Here is a 25,410-nt window from a genome sequence, read left to right on the forward strand (position 1 = left end):
TCCCTCACCATCCCCTGGGCCTATCCTCATGTCACCACTACTCTCACTACTGTTCCTGAGGGTTTTTTCTGTCCTGAATTCCATGTGTCAAAAACTCTGATCTGTACCAATGTGTGTACTCAGGTCTCGCTGGATTTGTAAAGGAGAACTGGGTCATGGTAGTGGGGAGGTGGGGGATGGAGGAAGCATTCAGGAACTAGAGGAATGATGTGTGTTTCATTGGTGCTATACTGCACCCTGGTTGAATTCTCTCTTCCTTGTAACCCTTCTGTTGCTTCCTTGCTAGATGGCCGCTTGTTTAACTTCAAGCCTTTAAGACCCCAGACACTATGTCTTTTGATAGCCGGTCACCATCAGCTTTCTTCACCTCATTTGCTTACATACATATTTACTGAGATCTGAATGGAGGTGAGCATGATAATGAGACAGAAGGAAGGTGAAAGGAAACAGAAGAAAGAAGTAGGAGGCAAAAGCTATGTATGGAGGGATAGCTATAGGCATGTAGATATGTAAATATTTATTTATAATGAAAGGGATAGAGGCCAATGTACACATATTTATATATTAAGTATTAAGATAGCAGACGGATTTTGGGACCTCTACTCAAGGTCTCCCTAAACACAAGAACGCTTTGTTCCAATAACCTGGCACTCTTTGACACTTAACTTCCCGACACAATCGCTGAAGACAAAATGGGTGCATAAGGCATGGTATTTTCAGTCACCTCATATGCATGTGAAAACTGGACAGTGAATAAGGAAGATGGAATAATTGATGCCATTGAATTACGGTGTTGGAGGAAAACACTAACTATCCGATGGGCTGTCAAAAGAATGAAAAAGAAAGTCTGTCTTATATGAAGCGCAGCCAGAATCTTCCTTAGAAGCGAGAACGGTGAGGCGTTTGTCTCACACATTGTGTACACGTTGTCAGTTCCTAGAAGTGGACAGCATGTTTGGTAAAGGTTAAGGTCATCCAGGAAGGGGAAGACCCTCAAGAAGACAGGCTGACCCCGGGCCTCCAAGAGAGGAAGGGTCGTGATGACGCCCAGGCCGGGCGCGTTCATGGGATCGTCAAGTGATGGAACCGACTGGACAGCACCTATAGCAACCACCAACAGCGCACACATTTAAGGATATTTTACCGGATATTAAAGAGATTGGTGAGGGGGCTGGATAAGTGGATTATAAAGCTCATATGAACGGGTAAATACATACGGATAGGTAAAGAAACAGAAGAATTGACCCATAGGCGTAGGAAACAAGGCAGAGGACACGGCCCCGGACTACTGACCATGGTTGCCACAGAAGGGTGGCTTTACACAGTCTGCCTTGTTTGTTTTGTTTCTGAAACATTTGCATTTTTTCAAAATAAACATTATTTTTGCCATTAAGAAAAAAGCAAGTAACAGGAAGACAGAGTATTTGAGACAGACTACATATTTTATTACAGTCCCCCTTTAAGATCTGTTTCCAGCCAAGCGCCATTTTTTGCCCTCCAAGCCTCAATTGTTCCCATCTGTGAAGGGGAATAATGTACACCCTACAGGGACATTGTGTGCTCTTGATGGGAAGACCCGCGGGCTCAGATTTCTAGGACAGGACCTGACTCTCCCTGGCCCTCAGCGTGGCAACACCCTTGAAGCCCTGGCCTCATGTGGGCTCTTGGATGAGGAGGGTTGTGCTACCAAGCCCAGAAGGTGGGTCAGAAGATGAGTCCAGACTGGTCGTTCGCAGGTGGCTGGAAATGTCCTCGCCTTGACTCACTGAATATACTTCTGCTGTCATGCTTTTCATTTCTAAGAGTTCTTTCCATGTCTTGAGTGTTACTTTCCATAACAACATGTTTTTATTGTGTACACGCAATTTCTCTTTTCTCTCTTTGAGGGTATTAATGATTAAGATGTTTGCCTGAGATTGCCCCCATGTTCTGCCCCCTCTCCCTTTTCCCAGACCCCTTTGCTCTGTGTGTGTCTTTTGGCCTCAGTCTTCCATATCAGAGGACCTCCCCCCGCCCCCCAATGTTTAGCATTCCTTGAATATGTGCTGATGTTTGAGAGAGGGCAACAAAGTCCTGCTGAAGGGCCGGGGCACCTGTTGACGATGGACATCATCATATGATGATCGAGCTGAGTGGCTTCACTGGGGACACTGCCCATGCCAGTATTAGATTTTTTTTCTCTTGTCTTTGGTCAGAGCGTTCTTCTAGGGTGTTTTTGTTATCTAGTGCTGTGGTAGCCGAAATGCCACAAATGGACGACACGAAATAAATCTATCCTGCCACGGTTTCGGAGTCTGAATTCAGAGTGTCGCCATTAGGAGAAGACTTTCTTTCTGTACATCTCCTGGTGCCAGGAGGTTCTCAGTGCAGGGACCCTGGGTCCAAAGGATGTTTCCCGCCCTTGGCTCTCCAATCTTGGGAGAAGCCAGTCCTTCTTATTCTGCACACTTCTTTCTCTTGTAAGATAAAAGTGTTGTCTGCCATAGCTCAGGGAGCCCCCTGCACCTCAGAGCAGGGCTGTAGTGTGCTGAAGACAATTGAACCACTCAGCACCTTATTTGGTATTAGGATTGACACGATGGACCACGTCGGACACTCCGGAGGTTGAATAGATCACTATATAATTGATACAGTGCATCACTATATAACAGTCAAACCAGAGAACCATCACCCAGCCAAATGGAGACGCATTTGTGGGGGTGGGATTGCACAATTCAATCTCTGACCTTTGGCACATAAGCCAGGTTGCCAGCTATGGAGTGAAAGACTAAAGGTTTCAGTATTTCATGATTCAATTTTTGTTTAGTTCCCTACTGTCAGTATGGGAGTCATGATAGCAGCTGCACAGAGACCCTGTTTCACTGTCTCCAGAAAATCCACCTCCAGTCTGTGAGCCTGAATGAGGGACACTCATCTGGCCTCAGGGAGTGAGGAGGGGAATTGATATTGAACAGATCAATATGTTTGCCGTTCCACCTTCAAGCCTAATTCCAGAGTGAATTGGGTGCTGCTGCGTGTTCGGTCTTACAAGTTGGTGGTGGAGAGAGGAAGGCTAGTTTCTTTTTAAATCATTTTATTGGCACTCGTACAATTCTTTTTTTTTTAAATTTTTTTATTTTAACAATTTATTGGGGCTGATACAATTCTTTTCACAGTTCATACATATACATACATCAATTGTATAAAGCACATCTGTACAGTCTTTGCCCTAATCATTTTTTTCTCTTTTCTTCTTTTACATTTTATTAGGGACTCAAACAACTCTTACCACAATCCATACATATACATACATCAATTGTATAAAGCACATCCATACATTCCCTGCCCCAATCATTCTCAAGGGATTTGCTCTCCACTTAAGCCCCTTGCATCAGGTCCTCTTTCCCCCCCCCTCCCTCCCCATTCCCCCCTCCCTCATATGCCCTTGGTAATTTATACATCGTTATTTTGTCATATCTTGCCCTATCCGGAGTCTCCCTTCCCCCCTTCTCTGCTGTCCCTCTCCCAGGGAAGAGGTCACATGTGGATCCCTGTAATCAGTTCCCCCTTTCCAACCCACACTCGTACAATTCTTATCACAATCCATACATCTATCCATTGTGTCAAACACATTTGTACATTTGTTGCCATCATCATTCTCAAAACATTTGCCTTCTACTTGAGCCCTTCAGGGTTTCTTACCTTTATCTTAGCTTTACCTTTGACTGACTCGCCATTTAGTTTCCTTGGGTTATTTACCATTCACCTACCTGCTTTTCTTCTTTCTGTTTCCAGAGGTGGCACAGCGGGCGGAGTGTCAGGCTACTCCGCCAACAGTTGCTCCACAGGAGAAAAATAAGACTGTCTGCTCTTGTAAAGATTCACAGCCCCAAGAACGCTTTGGAGTTCAAATTCACACACACACACACACACACACACAAACGTATATACATATATATATATACACACATACATATGTATACCCACATACATATGTACACACATACATATATATACACACACACATATATATCTACACACATATATTTCCTTTTTGCTTCTTTTATTCTTTTTGTCCTTGTGGGCAAAGCCCCCACTCCCCGCCATCACCTCGATTCCAGCTCTTAAGTGACACACTTAGGTCAGAGTAGAGCTGCCTCACAAGGTTTCTTTATGGGCGCAGATGGAGGCTCATAATAATTTCTAAATTAAAATGGAGAAATTAGAACTCTCAAGCACTTCTGATGGGAATGTGCAATGGTGCAACCTCTGGGACCAACAGTTTGGTCATTCCTGAAAAAGATCGACATGCAAGCAATTACTCTCGGACCCAGTGCAAAATGGCACGGGACAGCATCTAGCCTCCTGAGCGTCACAAGTTGGCAGGGCTTGGAGAGGCACCTTCAGCAGAAGACTGACCAATGCTGACCGTTCCTCTCATGGCATTTTCTCCTCCTCTGGTGGCTTTGGCCACGCAGAGCTCCCAGACAGTGCTCAGGATTGTGGGGTTTATGAGTGACGTTAACAGGTTGCATACAACGAGAGATCAGGAATGCTTAGGATACAGTCCTTTGGTCAGGCCAACTACCTCTCAGCTCTGTTCATGCTCACAGGGACAGCCAGACCCTCGGCCCCCTGCCCCCCAGCCCCCCGTGCCAGTGTTACAAAGCCCTCAGTCCCATGGCCCCTTGGCCTCCGCTCTGCTTGGACAAGTGCAGCTCTGCCAACTAAGCATCCACTCTCCCAGGAAGCCTTGCCCAAAGGGGCTCACCCCGGGCTCCACGGATTGGCAAAGTTTACTCCATCCCATGAAGGGCCTGCAGGTAACCCACCGTGCCAGCAGCCTCCTGCCCAAAGGCACAAAGCTTTCTTGCTCTGTGACTGGGGAAAGCCACCGCTCGGCCTCGGCCTTTTGGTTCTGCTACTTCTGCTGCCTCTGCTTCTCTGCCGCCTCTCGCTGTGTCTGGGGTCACAGCTCTCTGTCTCCTGGTAGAAGAGGTTCAGCACAAGAATCTCACGGTCCAATGACACACTCCCCTCCTGGCTGGTCTTCTCCCCTGTCCCAGAAGATCATTTATATATCAGCATTAAAAGCCTGCATTTTAAACACATTCTTGAACTGCTGGCTCACAGCCATCAGCTTGTTCCACATTCGCACCTGTCTCATCGCCAGTAGCTTTTCCAGAACCATCACCTCCGTGAGTTCTCCCAATTCAAACTTGGGCATTTTCATTTCGGTGACAAACTAACTCGTCATGGGATCAATTTATTGACCACTTCTTTCGCGTCTTTGCTGCACCTCTCGGGTCATAATGTCCATCATTTTCATCTGGATTTGGCGTACCTGGTCACGGTGTGAGCATAAGAGGTCTTCCGAAACTAAGTGTTGTGCTTTTTAGAAAAGCCAACGCAGAACAGGTGGAGCAGATAGCCATCCATAGTCTTGACATCAACATGACCTTCAGTCATGGTCTGCCTTTTTTCTTTTTAGCATGAAGCACATTTTGTCAGTCATGAGATCCATGTCATTGAAGTTGGTCAGGCAGCTTTGGTCTTGAACATCCTCAGTGATGAGTTTGAGTTTTCTGAATGCAGCTTCCTCATTCTGCAGATCAGCAGGACTCCCTTCAGCTCCACTGAACACAGCTGGTGCTTCCACCTGCTACCAATGTCTCCTAGAAAATAGATCCGTCCCTTGCTTCTTGGCTCCTTGTTGGCCACCTTTTGTCACCTCTTGCTCCTACCGGCCGCCATAGTGCTGCTCAGAGAGCCCAAAGGGCTGACTCTTCTTCTTCATGATCACGAGAGACCCATTCACTCCTCAGGGACAGCTCATTTTAAGCCTAATGGGATAGCAAAACTGACCAATCATCTCCTGATGGTTCCATCTATCTCATTTGCATGAGTCCACCTTTCATGGGTTCCGTATACCTTATTTACATTATTAGCAAGCTATTTACGTCCCTGGAGGGTCACAAACACCTCACATTTGCAGAGTCCTACCCAGTCCCGAAGGAACACTGGTGGTGCGGGGAGTTATGCGTTGAGCTGTTGACCAAAGGGCTGGTGGTTCAAGTCACCACGTGTTCCTTAGGAGAACGATGAAACGGTCTGCTCCCAGAGAGATTAATAGTCCAGGAAACCCCAAGGGACAGTTCGGCTCTATCCTACAGGGTTTATAGGAGTCAGAACAACTCGGTGGCAGCTGGTTGTTGCTTTAAACCCAGTCTCTTGGTGACAGTGGTAAAGATTACACCGAGAAGAGCCATAAGACTGAACTACACTCAGCAATCCCACTCTTAGAATGGCTTCAAAACATGCGTATTCACCAGCGTCCATTGTTGCACTATTCACAGGAGCTAAGAGATGGAAAAAATGGAAGTTGCCAAGGACTTTGTTTTTCCTGGATCCACCATCAATGCCCGTGGAAGCAGCGGTCAAGAGATCTAGCAGCACACTGCACAAGACTTCTTAAAGTGTGGAAAGGCTAGGCTGTTCCTTTGAGGACAAAAGTGCACCTGACCCCAGCCATGGCCTTTTCAATGGCCTCCCATGCATGCGAAAGAGTACTTGAGGCCAGCTAACAACAGCACCACCCCAGGCCGGTCATGGGGAACCAGAAGTGCAGCAGAAATGGAAAGTGTATTTGGCCGGCTACTTTCCTGTTTTACATGTGCCCACCTGAGGCTTGCATCAGAAACCCGGGGCTTGGGGCTGGCCCTGTACTTCAACCTCTCCTCCATATCCAGTTTGGGAGGGGGCCCTAGTTACGACATGCAAGTCACCTTGAACAGTGTGTCACTGTCCTGTCTGCCTTGCACAAGAGGGAGGGCATGTGTGTGAAACTTGCAAAGCCTCCTTCTGGATTATGTAATTACAGCTAATCTTTCTCACCCCTCACTCCCTAAGCCTTACCTTTTGCTTCATGCCAAACCACAAGGATCCTGGGCTTCCAGCCAAGAGGACTTTAACTCCTACATGGGAAAGTTAGCCTTTTTAGTTCTCTCTCATATAAGGAGACCTGATGATGTGACAATCAGGACACATTAACTGCGATAACATCAAAGACAGCTGCTGGAGCAGCAAAAAGACTCTCATGATCCATATGAATTCTTTTCTAGTTTTTAAAAATATTTTCTGCTTTCTTTACGATCAAAGTTTTATTCTCGTTTACTTTGTTATTGATGTTAGTTTGTTTTTGTTTTGTTTTTTAAAATGTTTTCCTGTATATGAATGCCAGGCTAGGTAAATCTATAGAGACAGAGTCTGGATTAATGATTTCTTGGGGGTGTGGCAAAGAAGGTTGGGGGGAAATAGGGAGCTAATGAGTACAAAAATGAAGGAAATGTCATAAAACTGATTGTAGTGATGATTGTGCAACTCTTTTTGATGTGAGTGAGCTATTGAATTATATGATGTGTGAATTATATGCCAGTAAGAATGTTGAAAAGAAAATACCCCAAGAACAACTCAAGAGGAAAAAGAAAAAATTACCTGTAAAGAAAAACCAAAAAGAATAGACTTGGATTTTAAATGAAAAACCACGCAGGCAAGAATGAAATGGAAAAATATATACAAAACCTTGAAAGAAAGAACAAATAGCCAACCAAGAATCTTTTTTTTTGTTTTTTTTTGCATTCTTTTTTTTTTAAACATTTTATTGGGGCTGATACAATTCTTTTCACAGTTCATACATATACATACATCAATTGTATAAAGCACATCTGTACAGTCTTTGCCCTAATCATTTTTTTCTCTTTTCTTCTTTTACATTTTATTAGGGACTCAAACAACTCTTACCACAATCCATACATATACATACATCAATTGTATAAAGCACATCCATACATTCCCTGCCCCAATCATTCTCAAGGGATTTGCTCTCCACTTAAGCCCCTTGCATCAGGTCCTCTTTTTTTTCCCCCCCTCCCTCCCCTTTCCCCCCTCCCTCATATGCCCTTGGTAATTTATACCTCGTTATTTTGTCATATCTTGCCCTATCCGGAGTCTCCCTTCCCCCCTTCCCTGCTGTCCCTCCCCCAGGGAAGAGGTCACATGTGGATCCTTGTAATCAGTTCCCCCTTTCCAACCCACTCACCCTCCACTCTCCCAGCATCGTCCCTCACACCCTTGGTCCTGAAGGTATCATCCACCCTGGATTCCCTGTACCTCCAGCCCTCATATGTACCAGTGTACAGCCTCTGTCCTATCCAGCCCTGCAAGGTAGAATTCGGATCATGGTAGTTGGGGGGAGGAAGCATCCAGGATCTGGGGGAAAGCTGTGTTCTTCATCGATACTACCTCACACCCTAATTTACCCATCTCCTCTCCTAAGCCCCTCTATGAGGGGATCTCCATCGGCCGACACTTGGGCCTTGGGTCTCCACTCTGCACTTCCCCCTTCATTTAATATAATATATATATACACATACATATATACATATACACATATATACACATACATACACACACTTATATCTTTTTTTTTTTTGCATGATGCCTTGTATCTGGTCCCTTGGGCACCTCGTGATCGCACTGGCCGGTGTGCTTCTTCCATGTGGGCTTATTTGCTTCTGAGCTAGATGGCCGCTTGTTCACCTTCAAGCCTTTAAGACCCCAGACACTATCTCTTTTGATAGCCGGGCACCATCAGCTTTCTTCACCACATTTGCTTGTGCACCCATTTGTCTTCAGCGATCCTATCATGGAGGTGTGCAGTCAATGATATGATTTTTTGGTCTTTGATGCCTGGTAACTGATCCCTTTGGGACCACTCGATCACACAGGCTGGTGTGTTCTTCCATGTGGACTTTGTTGCTTCTGAGCTAGATGGCCGCTTGTTTATCTTCAAGCCTTTAAGACCCCAGTCACTATCTCTTTTGATAGCCGGGCACCATCAGCTTTCTTCACCACATTTACTTGTTCACCCATTTTGGCTTCAGCTGTTGTGTCGGGAGAGTGAGCATCATAGAGTTCCAATTTAATAAAAGAAGGTATTCATGCATAGAGGGAGTGTTTGAGTAGAGGCCCAAGGTCCTTCCGCCACCTTAATACTTGACCTATAAATATAGACACAAAGATCTATTTCCCCAACCTCCTATATATATTTGCATGTACATGTCTTTGTCTAGACCTCCATGAATGCCCTTTGACTCCTAGCTCTTTCCTCCATCTCCCTTGACCTTCCTCCTGCCCTACTACCATGCTTCATCGCCACCTGGGCTAGAGTATACCTCTTCTCTAAGCAACCTTACCCTTGATCATTTCCCACCAGGCCTGCCACTCCCCCTTCTCTACCATTTGGGGTCCCATGTTTTTCCCTTGTCCCTGGGTTTGTTAACACCACTTCCTTACCCCCCCTACCCCCCACCCCAAGTCCCCCCGGAACTGTCGGTCCCGTTGTTTTTCATCCAGATAGTTCATCCAGCCTGTCCTATTCAGACAGACCTGTGGAGTCACTAACATGCACGAAAACTAGACAGAGGAACACAAAGCAACAGTATACAACCAGACAACAAAACAAACCACTGAAAAAGAACAGAACAAAACAGTTCACAAGAGAAAAGCTTGTAGTTAGTTCAGGGATCTTTGCTGGCCCTTAGGAGCGTTTTCCAGTCCAGTCTGTTGGGGCACCACGCCCTGGCCCCAAAGTCCACTTTCAGCATTCCCTGGGGACCTTGCCACTCCATTCCCTTGCTGTTCCGCTGCACTCCCCCAGTGATTTGCCTCGGTGTGGTGGGATCAGGTCAGGTGCAGTTCCCACACTGTGTCTCCGGTGCTGTCCCCTGTATCGCCCTTAGTCACGGAGGGGCATCATGTCTCATAGTGGGGCCAGCCATGTTGTTCTCTCTGTGGACTGGCTGCTCTACTCAGGAACATCATCATCACGGCCTGGTGGGCCAGGCTGTGCTCCACTCTCTCCTCCTGCCCCTTCATCTGCTCCCGTGTGCTCTGATCAAATATGTCCATCTCCCATAGCTGCAGAGTCAATGTCGTCCTTTGGAACAAATTCTTTTCGGGGGAGGGGCAGGAATCCACTTAATTTATGGTGCTGGGGCCAGCCTCCCAGACCTCTCCACCGGTTCCCTCCTCCACGCCGGGATATTGCATTCACACCTTGCGACACTGGGTTGAAGTCTGGTCCCACTTTCCCTGTGGAGATATAAACCATACCCTCCCCTTGGGTGGATTAATGCCCCATTTCTGTCATGCTGATTGTACTTACCTCAGGGGACTCATGTTGTACCTGTCTCTTTGGGTCTGGCTTACCTCGCTTAACATAATTCCTTCCAGCTCTTCCCATGAAATAACGTGTTTCATGTGCTCATCGGTGCTTTTTAGTGCTGCATAATACTCCATTGTGTGTATGTGCCAAAGTTTGCTAATCCACTCGTCTATCGTTGGAAACTTAGGCTGTTTCCAAGTCTTTGCTATTGTGAATTGTGCCGCAATAAACATTGGAGCGCATATGACTGGTCGTGTTTTATTTGCTGCTTCAACCGGGTATATGCCCAGTAGAGGGATGGCTGGGTCGTAAGGTAGATCAATTTCCATTTTCTTTAGGTATCGCCAGATTGCTTTCCACAGTGTCTGTACAAATCTGCACGACCACCAGCAGTGGAGGAGGGTTCCTACTTCACCACAGCCCCTCCAACACTTGTTGCTCTCTGATTTACTGATCTGGGCTAGCCTCAGGGGTGTTAGGTGGTATCTCATGGTTGTTTTGATTTGCATTTCTCTTATGGCAAGGGACTTCGAGCACTTTCTCATATATTTATTGGCCATATTGATCTCCTCTCTAGTGAAAGTTCTTCTCATTTCTTTTGCCCACTTCCTTAGGGGGTTAACTGTTTTCCTCTTTTTGCAGGTCATGATGGTGTTATAGATTTTAGTAATGAGCCCTTTGTCTGACGTGTCATTACTAAAAATCTTCTCCCAGTCTGTGGGTTGCCTTGTCACCCTCTTGGCAAAGTCTTTCGAGGTGCACAGGTGTTTTATTCTTATTAGATCCCATTTGTCGATTTCCAGATCACCTGTGTGTGTCACCTTCCCTGTTGCAGTGAGCCTATGTGCTCCCTGGGCCAGTGCTCTGAGATTAGTCCCGATTCCCTCCTTAATGGTCCTGATGGTTTGGGGTTTGACTTCTAGATCTGTGATCCACCTTGAGTGTATTCTTGTGCATGGGGTGAGGTAGACATCTTGTTTCAACTTTCTACATGTGGATATCCATTGTTTCCAGCACCACTTATTAAAGAGGGCATCTGCTTCCCACTTGACGTTTTTGGGACCCTTGTCGAAGATCAGTTGTCTATATGCTGATGATTTTACTCCTGGGCTTTCTATTCTTTTCCACTGGTCTGAGTGTCTATCATTGTGCCAGTACCATGCTGTTTTGACCACTGTAGCTGTGTAGTAGGCATTAAAATCAGGTAGGGCGAGTCCTCCAATTGTGTCCTTCTTCTTGAGGAGTTCTCTGCTAATTCTGGGTTTCTTCCCTCTCCATATGAAGTTGGTGGTCAGTTTTTCCAATTCTTTGAAGAAGGTTGATGGTAATTGGATTGGTATAGCATTGAACTTGTAGAGTGCTTTAGGAAGAACTGTCATCTTTACTATGTTCAGCCTACCTAACCATGAGCAGGGGAGCTTCATCCATTTGTGAAGGTCACTTTTAGTTTCCTGTAATAGGGTTTTATAATTATGCTTATAAAGGTCTTTAGTATTTTTTGTTAAGTATATTCCTAGGTATTTCAGTTTGTTCTTGGCTACTGTGAAGGGTACTTCCCTCTTAATCGCCTCTTCCATGGCCCTGTCCGATGTGTATAGAAACCCTACCGACTTCTGTTTATTGATCTTGTATCCTGCTACTCTTCCGTATTCCTCTATTGCTGTAAGTATTCCAACTGTGGAGTTTTGGGGGTCTTCAATGTATAGGATCATGTCATCTGCAAATAACGATAGTTTCACCTCCTCCTCTCCCAACTGGATCCCTTTGATGTCCTTCCGCTGTCTTATGTTGTTAGCCAGAACCTCCAAAACGATATTGAATAGAAGAGGGGACAGGGGGCATCCTTGTCTTGTACCCTTTTTCAGTGGTATTGTTCTTGTCTTTTCTCCATTGACTATGATGTTGGCTGTTGGTCTTTCATAGATAGCTTGTATGAGCTTGAGGAACTTACCTTCCAATCCTATCTTCATGAGTGTTTTGATTAGGAATGGATGCTGGATGTTGTCAAATGCTTTTTCTGCATCTATGGATATTATCATATGGTTTTTATCCTTTTTGTTCTCGATGTGGTGTATGATATTGATGGATTTTCGGATGTTAAACCATCCCTGCATCGCTGGGATGAATCCTACTTGGTCGTGGTGAATGATATGTTTGATGTTCCTTTGTATTCTATTGGCCAATATTTTGTTAAGGATTTTTGCATCTATGTTCATTAGAGATATTGGTCTATAATTCTCTACACCTGTGGGGTCTTTTCCCTGTTTGGGTATCAAAGTAATGCTGGCTTCGTAAAATGAGTTTGGGAGCTTGCCGTTCTTTTCTATGTTATGGAATACTTTGTGGAGGATTGGTGTCAGCTCTTCCCTGAATGTTTGGTAAAATTCTGCTGTGTAGCCATCTGGCCCTGGGGCCTTTTTCCTTGGTAGGTTTTTGATGACACTCTCTATTTCTTCCTTCGCTATGGTTTTGTTGAGGTTCTTGATCTCTGTCTCAGATAATCTAGGGATAGATTGTTTTTCTAAATATTTATCCATGTCTTCCAGGTTTCTGAATTCATTAGAATACAAACCTTCATAGTACTTTGTGATTATCCTTTTTATCTCATTGGGGTCTGTTGTTATTGCCCCCGATTCATCCCTCATCCTGGCTATTGATGATTGTTCCTTTCTATCTTTGGTAAGCTTTGCCAGGGGAGTGTCAATTTTATTAATTCGTTCATAAAACCAGCTTCTAGTTGTGTTAATCCTTTGCATTGTTCTTTTGTCTTCCCACTGGTTTAACTCCGCCCTGATTTTTATTATTTCTTTTCTCTTGCTATTGGAGGGGTAGTTCTGTTGACTCTGTTCTAGTTGTTGGAGGTTTTGTGTTAACATATCTGTCATACGCCTTTCTTCTTTTTTCATGTATGCATTCAGTGATATCAAGCTACCTCTGATAACTGCCTTTGCAGTGTCCCATAAGTTTTGATATGTTGTATGCTCGTTCTCATTAGTTTCTAGAAATTTCCTGATATCCTCTCTGATCTGGACCTTAACCCATTCATGTCGCAGGAGATTGTTGTTTATTCTCCAATTGGTGGCCTTTGCTTTTCTGGGTGCCCTCCTATTAATCTCCAGCTTTATGGCATGGTGGTCTGAGAAAGACGTCTGGATAATATCTATGTGTTTGAATTTACTCAGGCTGGCCTTGTGCCCCAGCATGTGATCTATTCTTGAGAAAGATCCGTGTGGATTGGAGAAGAATGTGAAACCTTTTGCTTTTGGATGAAAGGCTCTATAGATGTCTATCAGGCCCTGTTGCCTAATTACATTGTTTAGCTCTCTGGCCTCTTTGCTGAGCTTCTTTCCCTGTGACCTGTCTTTCTCTGATAGTGGAGTGTTGAAGTCCCCCACTATTATTGTTGTTTCCGTGATTTCTTCTGTCATTTTTAAAATAGTTTGTTTGACGAAGTTTGCCGCACCATTATTAGGTGCGTAAATATTCAGTATGCTTATTGCTTCCTGGTTTACTGAGCCTTTGAGCATTATGTAATGTCCCTCTTTGTCTCTTTTTATGTTTTGGATCTTGAGATCCATTTTGTCGGAGATTAAGATAGCCACTCCTGCCTTCTTGGAGTTACCATTTGCTTGGTAAACTTTCTGCCAGCCCTTTATTCTCAGCATATGCTTGTCTGCTTGCTTAAGGTGTGTCTCTTGCAGGCAGCAGATTGATGGGTTATGTTTTCTAATCCAATCCTCCAGCCTCTTTCTTTTAACATATGAATTGAGCCCATTTGTATTCAAAGTGATTATTACAATCTCTGGCTTCATGGTTGCCATATTCTGTTTTGTGTTTTGGGTCTTTTCCTATCTTCCTTCATATCAGTGTACTGCGTTTGAGTGGAGGGTTTCTATCCTGTCCTCTTTTCCATCTGAGACCGTGTTGTCCTGGTACGTGTTGCTGGCATGTTGGCTTCTAGATGGAGATGGGCTATATGGTGGTCTCCTGGTGGTTCTAGTTGGAGCTTGATCTTCTGGCCATAGTGAGTCAGCCAGTATGTTCTGCAGGGTCGGGTGACTTGCAGTATATTTTTTGAGTTCTTCCTTGTCCTGGAAGACCCTTATCTTACCCTCTATCTTAATGGATAACTTGGCAGGGTATAGGATTCTGGGGGAGGCATTTTTATCTTTCAGTTTTTGGAAGATGTTGCTCCATTCTCTCCTCCTCTTCATGGTTTCTGCTGATAAGTCTGAGCATAATCTTACCTGCGCTCCTTTGTATGTGACTGTCTTCGTAGAATTTTCTCTTTTTCCTCTAAGTTGGATAATTTTACAATTATATGTCTTGGCGTGTTCTTCTTGGTGTTTAGCTTAGCCGGCGTCCTCTCTGCTTCCTGTATGAGAGTCGGATTCTCCTTTGTTAGGTTGGGGAAATTTTCTTCCAGGAATTCCTTTGCTATCTTGGCGGTCGATTTGTGTGTTATGTTGTGTTCCGGTAGACCGATTATTCGAATATTATTCCTCTTCATAGCATCTGTCATTGATCTCAGGCTGTCTTCTGTTTCTTTAATTTTCCTATCTGATTGTTTTTCTCGCTTGCTTCATTCTGTTTGAGTGTCCTCGAGTTCACTGATATGGGTTCTCAGCCTCCTCAAGCCTAGATATAGCTTCTGTGACCTTTTGTGTGGCCTCTGCTACCTCCTCTGTTAGTTTCTGCAGTTCCTTTTGGTGGATAGTATTCATCCCCTCTATTGTGGACTTCATCCCCTCTATTGTGCATTTCATCCCTTCTATCGTTGCATCCTTATTTTGGTTTGCTTCTCTTAGCTCCTGTATTACTGCAAGCAGAGTTCTGAAGATTTCCTTTTGTGGCTGATCTATATCTGTTTCTTCTATGAGTGACGTTAGGTCTGTTAAAGTGCCTCGTTTCTCTGATTTTTTTGTTGGGAGTGATGTGGTCTGTTGATTTTTCCTTGATCCTTTAATAGGCCCCATGCTTCTGGGAGACAGGAGTAACCTTATTGTGTGGAGGCTCAGGCCACTGTGCCGTCTCCTGGGGTGGCTGGGGCGGGCTGCGGCAGGCTTAGGGCTGGCACTGGGGACCCAACAGGGCCCCAGGTGGTGAGAGCTGGCTGGAGCTCACTGACGGCTCCTCAGGGACTGCAAAGCCGAGACCCAGGCTCCACTGTAGGTGGAATGTTTGATCTGCCCGGGCTGTGAGCGGGCGCGGGGAGGCCCCTTGGATAGCTGCGCAGGCAGCTGCGGGACACTGCAGGGAACAATGGTGTTCGCTCTCCGCCCTTTTGGCGCGAAACCGCAGGGGGTAATGGCGCCGGCAACGGAGGCTTGGCGCGAAACCGCAGGGGGCAATGGCGCCCTTCCTCTGCTCAGAGTCGCGGCCGCCGGGGTCCCCGCAGCACCCTGGGGAGGGCACCTACTCTTGTGCCTTGCGCAGGGAGGGGCCCTTGGTGGGCAGACTCAGCAACGCGGGGCGCGGCGCTCCGTGGAAGCTCAGGGTCTGGGACAGGCGCGGGTTGGGCTATGGCTCCTGTTGGCGGGAAGTGCTCAGCGCAGGGTCCCCGCCAGGAGTGGAGCTGGTGCTAGGCTGCCAGGGGCTGGCGGGGGCGGGTGGGGGTGGGAGGCCGGCGCACGGAGGGCAGGTGGAGAGGTCCGCGGCAGGCAGCGGTGCGGGTGGATGGTCCCCCGTGGGGGTCGCCAGACAACCCGCGGGTCCGCTCCCCTGAGCTTGGATGAATGGAGGGAGGGACGTGGGCCCGAGGGCAGATCGCTGCCCTGCGGGGAGAGGGGAACTGCGGGAGAGGAAAGCTTCTCTCCCAGTGGGGATCCGCGAGTGGGGAGTGTGCCTCTGGAGTAGGGGAGCGTGACCTGCTGCGCCTGTCTAGGCAGGGCAAGCAAGCGGCTCTGGGCTGGCGTCCGGTTTGGGGATGGAGCCTAGGCCGGTCGCCAGTGAGCTCACGGCAGCTTAGTGGCCAGAGATGTCCCACTAGTCCGGTCCTCTTTCACCTAGACCCCTGCTCAGGACAAATACGTGGGGTAGGACTGGGGTGCTGTCCCAGGGGGATATTTCACTCACCAGACTCTTACTATTCAGCTACCTGGTCGCCAATCCCGCTTTGTTTGGAGGAGCTCTCAGAGTATGCCGGTGTCCCTGTTGGCCATCTTCCCTGATCCCAGCCAACCAAGAATCTTATATCCAGAAAAATTGTCCTTCAAATATGATGGAGGAAGAAACATTTTCAGAAGAAAAACGAAAGGAATTTGTGAAAACAGGAACAACCTCAGAAAAATGTCTAAAGAGGAGATTCTTTGGACAGAAATCAACAACTGAGGCAGAACATCAACATACAAGACACCATCATACAGAAATCAACTCACTCAAGTAGTACACTGCATGAAGCAAAACTACAGAATTCAAAATGGGGAATCAGAAATAACATTCTGCAATAAGACAGCAATAAATTGAGGGCCTAGAGTAGATGTAAACATTTGAATGGAGAAGAAACGGAATAGTTTGCAAGAGAGAATAAATTACTTTAAACTTGGAAAGTAAATAACAAAAAGCAGACCTCAAAGAAAATGCTAAAAACCTCAACAAAGTAAAACAGATAAAAACCACGAAAATCTACCCAACAGTAAGATAGCATCAGAGGCAAAGAAAAAAATAACAAGGAACTTTGCAAGAAAAATAAAAGCAGCTGCGATAGTTTATTGTGCCAGCCTGGCCGATAAACACAAGTAGGATTAACTGAAGGACAGAGGGATAAATGGCTCGGTGAGCCTCGCCTTGCTTGTTCTGTGCCTCAGTTTAAAGGGGAACACTACCTGTGGGATGCCTAGCCTGTGGACTGTGTCGCTGTAAGTTGAGGTCCCTTTAAGCCCACACGATTGGAATGTTCATCTCTGGAACTGGGGACCGACAGGTGATGACAGTTGGGGACATGCCTTGCTGTTTGCTGCCTGGGTATATATAGCCCAGCTCTCTCTACAGAAGGGGACTGGCAACTGGCAGCTCTCAAGCATGAAGGACTGCTAGTGTCTCACTGCTTTATAATTTAACTGTTAATTTCTTATATTATCTATATATAATTTAACATTTTATTTCTTGAATTATATATCTTTATAAATATATTTATATATAATTACTAGCATCTGGTTTGTCTCTCTAGAGAACCCTGTCCAACACATTTTGGTACCAGGAGTGCTTCTAGAGAAATAAACTATAAATATGGATTTCTTAAATTGGTTTTCCAACCTATTTAGTCTTGATGGGGATACATCTGCTACCCTTACTAATCCATGGTGTGAAATAGCAAAGATAATACCTAAAGTAGCACCACCGGTAGATGACGTGCTGGATAAAGGAGATGCTCTAGGTGATCGTATGTTTGATGTTTTCCTGGAGTTTTGTGATAATGACAAGTATAGGGAAGCTGGTTGGCTGGTCCTTCGTACAATGGAAAGTGTGATTAAGGAGAGGGATGATCTCAGAGCCTCAAAGGCACGCCTCAGGTGCAGACTAACAGATTTGAAAACTTCCATCTGTGCTACAAAGGAGAGCCTTCTCTCCTCTAGTAAAAGAGCTGACATTGCTGAGAACCAGGTCCAGAGTCTCATTATACGAGTGGCTGAATTACAACGGCAGCTGAATTGCAGATCTAGAGTAGTGTCTGAAACCAAAGTAAGGGCATTAATTGGGAAAAGTTGGGACCCTGAAACATGGGATGGGAACATATGGGCTGATGATCCAGAAGAAGAGGATATTGAGCCCTTAGAAACACCTGAGCAGATTAGACAAACTATTCAAGTTGATATGCCAGGTGGGGCTGCATCAGTAGCATTATCTGAGGAAGATGCCTCGAAAGATATTGCTGAGAGCACCCAGGAAACACCCTCACCACCCATTATTTCCGCTAAACCTATCACTAAAATGAAGTCTCAGAAACCTCCTAAAGGTGAGGTTGAGAGGATTATCCAACAAGAAGTGCGCTACACACATAAAGACCTGCTCGAGTTCTCAAATACGTACAAGCAAAAGCCTGGAGAATACCTCTGGGAATGGTTACTAAGGGTGTGGGATACTGGTGCACGAAATGTAATATTAGACCGCTCTGAGTTTCTGGATATGGGACCCCTAAGCACAGACTCTTCTTTCAATGTCTCTGCCAGACAGGCTAAAAAAGGATCTAAGTCTTTATTTGGTTGGTTCAATGAAGCATGGACTGCCAGAAGGCCTAGATTAGACCAACTTGAAGTACCTGACCTACCCTGGTACACTGTAGAGGAAGGCATCCAAAAGCTTAGAGAAATTGGTATGTTAGAATGGATCCATCAAGATATTCCCATAGATCCAAAAAGGGGGTGTTCTGAAGACATACCCTTTACCACAACCATAAGGAACAAGTTTGTGAAGTGGGCCCCAGCATCTCTTAAGACTCCTGTAATTGCTATTCTATGTGCACCAGGATTAACAGTGGGCACTGCCCTAAGCGAACTCTGACATTTGCCCACAATGGGGCTGATTGGTCCCCGTGATGGTAGAGGCAGGTGTCAGCACTAAATCAACAGAGACAGGGTGGGTGTGGTTATAATAGACAACAAGTTTTCAATAATAATCAAAGCAACCTGTCTTGTGTGGAATTATGGCATTGGCTACTTAGCCACGGTGTCCCTAGGAATGAAATAGATGGGAAGCCTACTAAATATTTACGTGATCTGTACAGGCAAAAGAATGGTAGATCAGGTGAACAGCAGAATAGACAGTCACGATCGCTCAATCAATTCCCAGACCTGAGCCAGTTTACAGACCCACAACCCCTTGAATGAAGGGGAGGCCCGGTTCCTTGTAAGGAGGATCCTGCTCCATCACTGAAGGTTTATACTGTTAGTCTTTCTTCTAACCTTCCCCAAAGTGACCTGCGGCCTTTCACAAGAGTGACTGCTCATTGGGGAAAAGGAAATAATCAAACTTTTCGGGGATTACTTGACACCGGCTCAGAACTGACACTAATTCCAGGAGACCCAAAGTATCTCGCAGGCCCACCAATCAGAGTGCGGGCTTAAGGAGGTCAAGTTATCAATGAAGTTTTAGCTCAAGTACGCCTCACTGTGGGTCCAGTGGGCCCCCGGACCCATCCTGTGGTTATTTCCCCAGTTCCAGAAAGCATCATTGGAATAGACATACTTAGTAACTGGCAGAACCCCCATATTGGATCCTTAAAATGTGGAGTAAGGGCTATCATGGTAGGAAAGGCCAAGTGGACACCATTAGACACCATTAGAATTGCCAATACCTAGGAAAATAGTAAACCAAAAGCCATACCGCATTCCTGGTGGGACTGCAGAGATCAGTGCCACCATCAAAGACTTGAAAGATGCAGGGGTGGTGATTCCTACTACATCCCCACTTAATTCACCTATTTAGCCTGTAAAGAAGACAGATGGATCCCTTAGAATGACAGTGTATTATCATAAACTTAACCAGGTGGTGACTCCAATTGCAGCTGCTGTTTCAGATGTGATTACATTGCTTGAGCAAATTAATACTTCTCCTGGTACTTGGTATGCAGCTATTGATCTGGCTAATGCCTTCTTCTCCATACCAGTCCCAAAGGACCACCAGAAGCAGTTTGCCTTCACCTGGCAGGGGCAGCAATATACTTTCACAACTCTCCCCCAGGGGTACACCAACTCTTCTGCCCTGTTCCCTAATTTAGTCTGAAGGGACCTTGATCACCTGTCTATTCCACAAAATGTCACACTGGTCCATTATATTGATGACATTATGCTGATTGGACCCACTAAGGAGGATGTATCAAAGACTCTAGATTCATTGGTACAATATCTGCATACAAGGGGTTGGGAAATTAACCCAACAAAGATTCAGGTACCCTCCACATCAGTAAAATTTCTAGGGGTCCAGTGGTGTGGGACATGTCGAGATATTCCGACTAATGTGAAGGATAAGCTATTACATTTAGCGCCCCCAATGAATAAAAAAGAGGCACAACGCCTAGTGGGCCTCTTCGGATTTTGGAGGCAACATATCCCTCATTTGGGTGTTATACTTCGACCTATTTATCAAGTGACATGAAAAGCCTCCATTTTTGAGTGGGGCCCAGAACAAGAAAAGGCTCTTCAACCAAGTTCAGGCTGTCGTGCAAGCTGCTTTGCCACTGGGACCATATGATCCAGCTGACCCCATGGTGCTAGAGGTGTCATTTGTGGATAAAGATGCAGTGTGGAGTCTTTGGCAGACCCCTATTGGTGAATCACAGTGTAGACCATTGGGATTTTGGAGTAGTCTTGCCATCCTTTGCAAACAACTACTCCCCCTTTGAAAAACAGCTGTTGGCCTGTTACTGGGCTTTGGTGGAGACTGAACACCTCACCATGGGCCACCAAGTCATCATGAGGCCTGAATTACCTATCATGAACTGGGTATTGTCTGACCCACATAATCATAAAGTTGGATGTGCGCAGCAACACTCCATTGTTAAATGGAAGTGGTATATACGAGATCGGGCCAAAGCAGGACCTGAAGGAACAAGTAAGCTGCATGAAGAAGTGGCCCAAATGCCCACAGTCTCCACTCCTGTCACATTGCCTCCTTTCTCCCAGTCTGCCCCTATGGTCCCCTGGGAAGTTCCTTACCATACTTTAACTGAAGACCAAGAAAGTCATGCTTGGTTTACGGATGGCTCTGCACGATATGCAGGTGCCACTTGTAAGTGGACAGCAGCACCACTACAGCCCGTTCTGGGATCTCCCTAAAGGACAGTGGTGAAGGGAAATCCTCCCAATGGGCAGAACTTCGAGCAGTGCACCTGGCTGTTCAGTTTGCATATAAGGAAAAATGGCCAGAGGTGAGATTATATACTGATTCATGGGCTGTGGCTAATGGCTTGGCTGGATGGTCAGGGAATTGGAAGGACCATGATTGGAAAATTGGCGACAAGGAGGTGTGGGGAAGAGGTATGTGGATAGACCTCTCTGAATGGGCCAAGAAAGTAAAGTTAATTGTATCTCACGTGAACACTCACCAAAGGATTACCTCTGAAGAGGAGGACTTTAACAATCAAGTGGATAAGATGACACGCACTGTGGAAACTGGTCCTCCTCTTTCCTCTGCCACCCCTGTTATAGCCCAATGGGCACATGAACAAAGTGGTTATGCATGGGCACATCAACATGGACTTCCACTCACCAAGGCTGACTTGGCCACTGCCACTGCCGAGTGTCCCATTTGCCAGCAACAGAAACCAACATTAAGTCCAAGATATGGGACAATTCCTTGGGGAGATCAACCAGCAACTTGGTGGCAGGTTGATTACATATGACCACTTCCATCATGGAGGGGACAGCGTTTTGTTCTTAATGGAATAGACACCTACTCTGGATATGGATTTGCCTTCCCTGCATGTGATGCTTCTGCCAAAATTACTATTTGTGGACTTACAGAATGCCTCATCCACCGGCATGGTATCCCACATAGCATTGCTTCAGATCAAGGAACTCACTTTACAGCAAATACAGAGCGGCAATGGGCCCATTCCCATGGAATCCACTGGTCATATCAAGTTCCTCATCATCCTGAAGCTGCCGGCTTGATAGAATGATGGAATGGGCTCCTAAAGACACAATTACGGCGCCAACTAGGTGGCAACAACTTGCGGGGCTGGGGCAATGTTCTCCAGGAAGCTGTATATGCTCTAAACCAGCGGCCAATATATGGTGCTGTGTCTCCAATAGCCAGAATTCATGGGTCCAGGAACCAAGGGGTGGAAGCTGGAGTGGCACCATTCACTATTACTCCTAGTGATCCCCTTGCAGCATTTTTGCTTCCTGTCCCAGCAACCCTGTGTTCCTCAGGCCTGGAGGTCCTGGTCCCGAAGAAAGGAACTCTCCCACCTGGAAACACAGCACGGATTCCACTGAACTGGCAGCTGAGAATGCCCCTTGGGCACTTTGGACTTCTCATGCCTTTGGAGCAACAGGTAAGGAAGAGTGTCACCGTACTGAGTGGAGTGATTGATCCTGACTACCAAGGAGAAATTGGACTGGTACTACATAATGGAGGTAAAGAAGAATATGTCCGGAATCCAGGAGATCCCGTAGGCAGACTCTTAGTGTTACCATGCCCTGTTATTAAAGTAAATGGTAAGTTGCAGCAACCCAATCCTAACAGGACTTATAATGACCCAGACCCCTCAGGAATGAAGGTCTGGGTCACCCCACCAGGCCAAAAACCACAGCCAGCTGAGGTGTTTGCTGAGGGCAAAGGTAATACAGAATGGGTAGTAGTAGAAGGTGGTTCTACCTATCAATTACGACCACGTGATCAATTGCAAAAGCGAGGCTTGTAATTGTCAATGTATTTTTTTGTATGTGATTATTGCTTATATTTTTTGTTCAAGTATGTTATATCAGATATAATTTGACTCTGTTTTCATTTATATGTGTGATAGATGATTGATGATAAGTATAATTTCATTAATATCTGGAAATTATATAAGTATGTATGGGTAAAGAATTGTGTACAGGTGCCAGGCTGGCAAGGGGTGGATTGCTATAGTTTATTGTGCCAGCCTGGTCAATAAACACAAATAGGATTAACTGAAGGGCAGAGGGATAAATGGCTCGGTGAGCCTCACCTTGGTTGTTCTGTGCCTCAGTTTAAAGGGATACATTACCTGTGGGATGCCTAGCCTGTGGACTGTGTTGCTGTAAGTTGAGGTCCCTTTAAGCCCACATGATTGGAATGTTCATCTCTGGAGCTGGGGACTGACAGTTGATGACAGTTGGGGACATGCCTTGCTGTTTGCTGCCTGGGGATATGTAGCCCAGCTCTCTCTACAGAAGGGGACTGGCAACTGGCAGCTCTCAAAACTTGAAGGACTGCTAGTGTCTCACTGCTTTATAATTTAACTGTTAATTTCTTGTATTATCTATCTGCATATTATTTAATGGTTTATTTCTTGAATTATATACCTAACTTTATAAATATATTTATATATAATTACTAGCATCTGGGTTGTCTCTCTAGAGAACCCTGTCCAATACATCAGCCTAGAAAATTATGATAATCAAAGAAAACAATAACACCATAAAAAACACACAATAAAATGGCCACAATAAAATCATTCCTATCAGTAGCAACACTGACTGTAAATGGATTAAGTTCACCAATGAAGAAAGAGAAGTTAACAGAATAGATAAGACATGGCTGACTCCTATGTTCCTTACAAGAAACACACCTCAGACACAAAGGCAAAAACAGACTAAAAATCATAGGATGGGGAAAAAAATCAAGCTTAACAGTAGCAAAAAAAATGCAGGAGTAGCTTTATTAATTTTTGATAAAACAGACATCAAACTAAAAGCGATCTTGAGAGAAACAGAAGCCATTATATTGTGATTAAAGTCATAATTGAACAAGAAGATATAGCCATAATAAATATCGATGCACCTTTTGACATACTCTCAAAATGCATTAATCAAACCCTCACAGCGTTGAAGAGACTAACAGACGCTGCTACAATCACAGTAGGACACACCAATCTTGAGGAAATGCAGACATCCGGAAAGAAAATCAAGAAAGACACAGAAGAACTAAACAACACAATCAACTTGATGTCTTCCTCATACAGAACAATTCACCCAACACCCAAGACACATTCTTTGCCAGCACACATGGAACGTACTCGAGTCGATCGTGAACTAGGCTACCAAGACAGCACTAATACTCCTAAAACAGCAACACAGTACAAGCCACAGTGCTCAAGCATTAGAAGGCACTAATAGGAAGAGCAAGCGAAGGAACCCGCGGACCTTGGAAAGCACCCTGCTTAAAACCACTACAGAGTGTGCAGTTAAAAATTTCCTCAAAACAAATTTTAATGAAAACGTACCAAAATCTTTGAGACATAACACAAGCAGTAATCAGAGGGCAATTGATAGCAATAAGCGCATGCATCAGAAATGAAGAAAGATCTCAAACCAGTACCTTAACCCAACACCCGCAATAATTAGAATAAGGGCCGCAAAACAACTCCTTAGCCACCAGAAGAAAACGAAGTAATGCAGAACACAGCAGAAATAAATGGATCAGAGAAAAAGCAACAAGACAAGAAGTCGGTTCTTTGACAGGAGTAACAAAATTATGAACTACTGGGAAATGTAACAAAGGAGAAGATGCAAATATTGCACCTAAGAAATGAAATGGGCATTCACAAAAGCAGTGAAAATAAAGGAGATACGCATATAATGTTATGAAGGATTACGCCTCAACAAGTTAAAAAACTTAGAAGAAATGGAAAAATTCCTGAAAGCACGTTTTCACTGCCATCAACTTGGTGACTCCTCCCCACCCCTCCCATAGGACAGAGCAGAACTGCCCTTGTGAGTTTCTGAGACTGTCTCTCTCACGGGAGTAGAAAGCCCATCTTTGTCCTGCGGCGCTGCTGGTGGTTTTGAACTGCTGACTTTGTGGTGAGCAGCCCAAAGTGCAATCACCACATCACCAGGGAAAAGACCAACATGCCCACGTGTGGATGAATCGATAAGTAATCGCAGGCACATAAATACAGTGGATAGTATGCATCTTTAAGAAGGAATGACGGAGCTGTCAGACACTTTATGACACGGATGAATTTGGAACATATGATGCTCAGCAAAGTTCGTCAATCCTATAAAAACAAATACGGCGAGAAACCAATACTAGGAAAGAAACAGAAACAGAAGTGGTTTTCACCCCAAAGGAGCAAGCTTTGGCGGCTACGAGGAGACTGAGGCAAAGGAGGAAAAGGGGAGGGAGAAAGAGAAAGCCAAAGAGTTGGCGTGTTTCGGGGGCTTTCTGGGGTCCTGCCAGGGCTCTGTTGCTCATACTTTTCCCTATCAGAGTTATATTCACAATAAAAATGGAATTGTTTTATTAAAATAGCAGGCAGCCCCATAGAATATTTTTCGGAGTGTGCAAAGCACGCGGCGAAGCTGGGAGGATTGCTCAGTTTACCCTGGTGTACCACCGCTTGCCGCTGAGACCACTCTCCTTTGTTCTCCCTGCCTAATGGCAACTCTTAAAGGTGCATTTTAAAATAAGTGATAGACATTACGTACACCTTCCCCAGCGCACTTCAGCATGCAGATGACTTCTTTCTAGTTTTTCAAACTAAGGACTAATATCCTTTGCCCAGATGTTCAACACTG

Source organism: Tenrec ecaudatus, chromosome 1 (assembly GCF_050624435.1).
Source record: "Tenrec ecaudatus isolate mTenEca1 chromosome 1, mTenEca1.hap1, whole genome shotgun sequence".
Classification (NCBI taxonomy): Eukaryota; Metazoa; Chordata; class Mammalia; order Afrosoricida; family Tenrecidae; genus Tenrec; species Tenrec ecaudatus.